Raw genomic sequence first — 6,321 nt, forward strand, 5'->3', positions numbered from 1 at the left:
TTTATGATTAGTAAATAACCAGACCACCATGAAAATCCCTTTCATTTAGAAAATCAAGCATTCAGAGACACTATCATCTCAATTACAAATTACAAATAATTTATGAAAGTATTTTACAATATAACTGCTGATTAAGTAGCATGACAGACAAATCATGGATTAGAGAGATGAGAAATTGTAACTGTTAGAAGGCATGGCCTGAAAACTGGAATCACAGGGGAGGCTTGCTAAAAATATCAATTCCCAGATTTTTCTTTGGAGATCTTGGATGAGGTCAAGGAATCTGTATTTTAGTGAATTCTTCAGGCTATCCTTATAATCAGGCAAGTTTAGGAAACACAGCAATAGTCCAAGCAATAGATTATTGGAACCAACCTGCTATAGTGTGAATGTGTCCCCCAAAGTTCATGTGTTGGAAACTTAGTCCTCAATGCAATAGCGTTGAAAGGCATCTTTAAAAGGTGATTAGGTCATGAGGGTTCTGTCCTTATGAATGGATTATGCCCACTCATGAGGAGTAGATTAGTTTTTGCAGGAGTGGATTCCTGATAAAAATATGAGTTCAGCCTCCTTCTCTACCCTCTCCCTTCCCCTCCCCTTTGCCTTCCATCTTCCATCATGGAATAATGAGAGAAAAGACCCTCACCAGGTGTGAGTCCCCTGATCTTGGACTATCCAGCCTCCAGAACTGTAAGAAATAAATCTCTATTCTTTATAAATTACTCAGTCTTAGGTTTTCTGTTATAGTGGCACAAAAATATAAGACACAGCCCATGAGGGTGGTAGTGGGGATGAACAGGAACAGAGATCAGATACACTTAGACATTAGGGTCACTGTGAGCATTGGCTATAACATGTATATTGCTATGTATTTTACTACAGTACCATTGCTCTAAAAAGGGCTTAAAAAATATATAAAGGCCACTTTAGAAACACCGGAAATTTCTAATGAATGCTCTTTCACTAAAAAAGAAAAATAGTTTTCATTAAGAAAAGATTCTTCCAGGATCCTTAAAAGGGAAAACTCCCTTGACTCATTTTAGAAATCTTCTTTAATTTTACAGAAACAAAGCAATGGCACATTAAGTATCACTAATTGTCCAGAAAATTTAATTCAACAAATATTTTAAAGTATTCTTGAGAAACCATATGATGTGCTGCAGGAAATCTAAAGATGGAGTCCTTGCCTTCAGTAAAATTTTAATCTAGCAGGAGAGAGAAGATAAAATCCCAAATAACTCTAAAGAAGAAACATGTAAAGAAATGGGGAAGAAAGATAGAAACTTCTATGGAGACTCAGAGAAGGGAGAAATTCTGTATTGTTCAGATATTAAGAAAACTCCTCATAAGAAGATATTATTTGAAATAAAAAGACAGGAAAAAATACATATGAAGGGAAGACATCTCAGTAAAAACAAATTGCATAAAGAAAACCCAGAGGAAAGAAGGCATGGTGTGGGCATGAGATACTATGACTTGTCCAGTCTGATGGAGAACAGAACCCATACAGGATGATAGCTAATTCTCAAGCTAAGATAGTTAGGCTTAACTTGAGGCAGCAGAGAGTCATTGAAAGTGTCCCTAACAGTGATACAATTGGATTTTTTTTAAGTTACCTAATGATAAGAAAGATGAATTGGAAGAAAAGGACCTGAGCTAGGGAGTTTCAACTTCATGAAGGAAGTCATGTTTTCTCAATATTCAAGGGGATTCCTTTCATAAAGTTGAAATTTGCAAATAGTTAAAGGCACTTGTTCCCAAACGTCAGCAAAATCAAAACCATCTGGAAGGCTTGTTCGAACACATATTGCCACAATTACAGTTGGAGACTTCATCACCCCTCTCAGCAATTGATGAATCACTAGGCAGAAAATCAGCAGATATAGGAGAATGGAAGAACACGATGAACCAACAGGATCTAAATAATATTTCTATAACTCCATGAACAGCAGCAGAAACACATTCTTTTCAGAAGGCTGTGGAACATAGGCCAAGGTGGACCATATGCTGGGTCATAACACAAACCTCAGCTAATTCTTAAAAATTGAAATGATATATGTTCTAGAGAATCATGAAATCAGATTTGAAATTAACAACAGAAAGTCAACAGATAAATCTCCAAACACTTGAAAATAAGACAATACAGTCCAAATAATCTATGAAAGAGAAAACTCTTGAAAGAATTTTTGATAATTCATAGAACTAAATCAAAAGTGAAAATATGACATAGTAAATTTGTGGAATGCAAATAAAACAGTGCTGAAGAGGAAACATATGTTTATATTAGAAAATAGAAAAGTCTCAAATCAATAATCTAAGTTTCTACCTTAAAAAAACAGAAAAAGTTCTCCACTCTCAGTGCTCCACTTGACTAGCCTAAAACAAAACAAAACAAAAAACAGAAAAAGAAGGTCAAAATAAACCCGAATTAAGCAAAAGGACAGAAATAATAAAGAAAAGACTAGAAACCAATGAAATTGAAAACAGGAAAACAATAGAGCAAATCAATAAACAGCTGTTTCGTTTTTTTAAAAAATAAAAGCAATAAAGTTGATTAAGTTCTAGCAAGACTAACAAGGACAAAGAGAAGACACAAGGGAAGACATAAATCACCTATCTCAGGAATAAAATAGGACATTTCAGTATAGTTCCTGCAAAGGGTTTCAATGCAGATAATAAGGGGATACTACAAACAACTTTACATTCATAATTTGACAACTTAGAGAAAATAGAGCAAATCCTGGAAAATCACAAACTACAAAGTCTCAACCAAGATGAAATAAATAATCTGAATTGTCCCTAACCATGAAAGAAATTGCACACATAATTTAAAAGTTTCCAGAAAAGAAATTTCTGGGCCTGGATAGTTTCACTGGAGAATTCTACCTTACATGTTAAAAATTAGCACTAACTTTATATTATCTTTTTCAGAGACTAGAAGAGGAGGGAACACCTTACTTTATGAGACCAACATTACCCTAATACCAAAAGCAGACAAACAGCACAGAAAAAGGGAACCTATGGATAAAAATATCTCATGAACTTAGACATAAAATCAACAAAATTTTGGGAAATTGAATCCAGCAATGTATTTTTTAAATTATGTATCACAGTAAGGTAAGATTTATTCCAAGCATGTAAGGCTAATTCATTATTCAAAAATCAATCAATATAATCCAACAAATCAACCAGCTAAAGAAGAAAAACCATATGATCTTATCAATTTTTGTAAAAAAAAATTGACAAAATTCAACACCCATTTGTGACAAAAATGTAGCAAACTGAAAATAGAGGAGAAATTTTTCTATATCCCTTTTGATATGGACGAATATCAGTTCAGATAAAATGTCTTTCAACATCAGCACAAAGCTACTCAACCTGGTCCTAGAAAAGAAAGAACAAAATAAAATTCACTTGTAAAGGGAGATATCTCCATCTTATCTGTATCTTAAAATGAATCAACCCTTCTGAAGCAGCAGGCAAAAAGCAGCCATTGTGAAAATCTCCTGCTTGACCAGTGCTTGGTGATGCAGAGCTTCATATTTTTGTATCTACCACCCAGAAGAAGGACCTCCACATGATCTCATGGAGAGAGAGGCTTACTGTAGTGCAGAGAATAAAACGTTATTTTCCTTTTCAGTTTCTTGCTCAGTCACATTTCATGCTCTCTTCTCTGAATGTTTATCACCACCAAGAGTCATATTTCTGTTTGAGTATCTGGCAAGTGACTCCCTGCTGAATAGGGAGGAGAGAAGCCCCATAAATCAGAGTCCCGCAGTCCACATGCAGCCTTCCTGGCCAGTAGTGGGACCCTTGAATATTCTTCAAAGCTAAGTACTTCAGAGCAGCACTCTTAAAAATAAAGATCCAATTATTCATAGCTGGGTAGCATTAGAAATACCCCAAATCCCCAAATAAGCAGAATCTGAAGGGGCTGTGAATAGCTCCCTTGGCTTCCTGGGAGCCCTGATCAGCTGCTGACCCAATAAGTTCAAAGAAAACTTGCCTGTCTGCAATGCCAGCCTTCTCCACTATGAGACAAGGCACCCCATAGGCCACTAAGAGTTGGAAATAAAGGGCAAAATTATTGGCCTGTAATTACCAGTAAGAGATCCAGACAATTCAGGCCTGGTGCGGTGGCTCACGCCTGTAATTTCAACACTTTAAGAGGCTGAGGTGGGTGGATCACTTGAGGTCAGGAGTTCTAGACCAGCCTGGCCAACATAGTGAAACTCCCATCTCTACTAAAAATACAAAAAAAAAAAAAAATGGCCCGGCGTGGTGGTGGGCACCTGTAATCCAGCTACTCAAGAGGCCAAGGCAGGAAAATTGGTTGCACCCAGGAGGTAGAGGTTGCAGTGAGCCGATATCATGCCACTGCACTCTAGCCTGGGTGACAGAGCCAGACTCTGTCTCAAAAAAAAAAAAAAATGGACATTCAACTTACAGAAACATGGCAACCTGCAGCACTTTTATTCTTAAAAAGAATACTTTGAAACATGAATACATTTTTCTGAATATTCCAAAGTCCTTACTATTCCTGGTGTGTTCCTTAAGTAAGCAGTTTTGGCCTCATGTTGGAGCTTTTGCAAAATGCAACTTTCCAGACCCACCTAGGACCACCCTTCCAGATCCATCCAGAACTACCCAATCAGTATCTGCATGTTTACAAGATCCCAGCGATTCCTAGGCACATAAAATTGAAGCAGTATTGCCTTAAGGACAAAAGCAGCATCTACCTGTTAATTATAGTCTGAAAGCTGCTGAGAAGAGTGAATGCAGAGATGGTATCTCATGATGACTGGGTCACCACCACACTCACTGCAAGACCAAACTGGATAATTAAATAGTGTGAAGTCCAGGCCTGAACAATTAGGAAAACAACCATAATCTGTTGACTCTTCCCCATCAAATGTCTGTGAAGGCCAGAAAGCTCTGAGACTCTGCATAAATTCAGATCTCATATATTCCCAGAGAAGTGCTAATTCAACCCCATTTGCCATCTCCTAATTGAATTTCTCATTTACCAAATAACTGGTAGTTTTATAGTTTGCAGAGGTTTATTGTTTGCTGGAATAACTGAACGAATTCCTAGTTCAGGATTCTGGAAAGACTGAAAATTTATCAGCAAATCATCTTGATTGTTGCTTGTTCTCCCCTGGCTTTTAAACTTCTTGTTTTTAGTGATGGAACCGTAGGCATTCACCATGGAAACAGAGGAGAAGAGAAAGAAGCTGGGAAGTGGTAATGGGCTATTGAGACCTTATTGGGGTCAGTACATTCTATAGGGTTAAACTTGGCAATGTTTCGAAAGTTTCTTGGTGTCTTTCATTATATAAGCCATTATAGAAAACATAGCGCAGCCTTGTCATAATCATAGTAACCAGAGATACACTTTGAATGACAAAAGTTTAAGTGTTACAGACAGTTTGGGCACTCAGTTTTAAATATTTTATCTAATTGTACAAATAGTTTTAAAATATATGTGGAAAGATAATTCCCACAGGGGATTGGGATAACCCTGCAACATCCTCTTCTTTGGAAATGCTGTATTTTGATAAGAAGATAAATTAGTCCTTCTTTCCCATGGATAACTATTGTACAAATTGGAGGAGCTTTTCTTACTTGTTAAGGAGAATTTGGACACCTGCTGTTTGCTTAGAACTCTGCAAGCACCCATATTCCCATGTGCATCCTGCCTTCCAGGTGCTTACCCTCTAGGGGAGGGGACAGACACACAAACCTGAGAGGTATTTTACAGGAAAAATTGATTGGACTTTAAATCAGGGTATCAGGTGGGCAGGTGAATAAGATCCATGAACCCAGCTTAGAAATTAGAAGTGCCACTGACAGAAACTAGAATGATAGGTGAGAAAAGGAGAAGTGAGTTGTGAGTGGGAAGATGATGGACTTGGCTGCAGCCTAATGAGTGGAAGATGGCTGTGAGTCATGGAATAGCACTAGTCAGTGTAAAATTAAGTGTGCAATGGACAATTAGTACTAGAGGAACTGAAAGGAGGAAACTAAACAGACTAGTCAGTGAAGGAATGAATAGTGACTCAAAGCTTCACGAAGGAGTTATGACTTGTATTGAACCTTAAAGAAAGATGAATTTGTTCAAGGTGAAGTAGAGTTGGGTAATGGAGGGCTTTGAAAGTCCAGTAGGCATGGGTAGATTTGAATGGGGAGGAAGTAGAAACAGGTTTCTAGGAGGGAGGTGATGAAAACAGCACGTAGGAAATTTTGAAGCAGGGAAAGTTTCTGTTCAAGGCTTTCAGAGTCAAAATCTCTGTTGGAAGTCATTAGGAAAAAAACATGAAA

This window comes from Callithrix jacchus, chromosome 6 (assembly GCF_049354715.1).
Source record: "Callithrix jacchus isolate 240 chromosome 6, calJac240_pri, whole genome shotgun sequence".
Taxonomy (NCBI): Eukaryota; Metazoa; Chordata; class Mammalia; order Primates; family Cebidae; genus Callithrix; species Callithrix jacchus.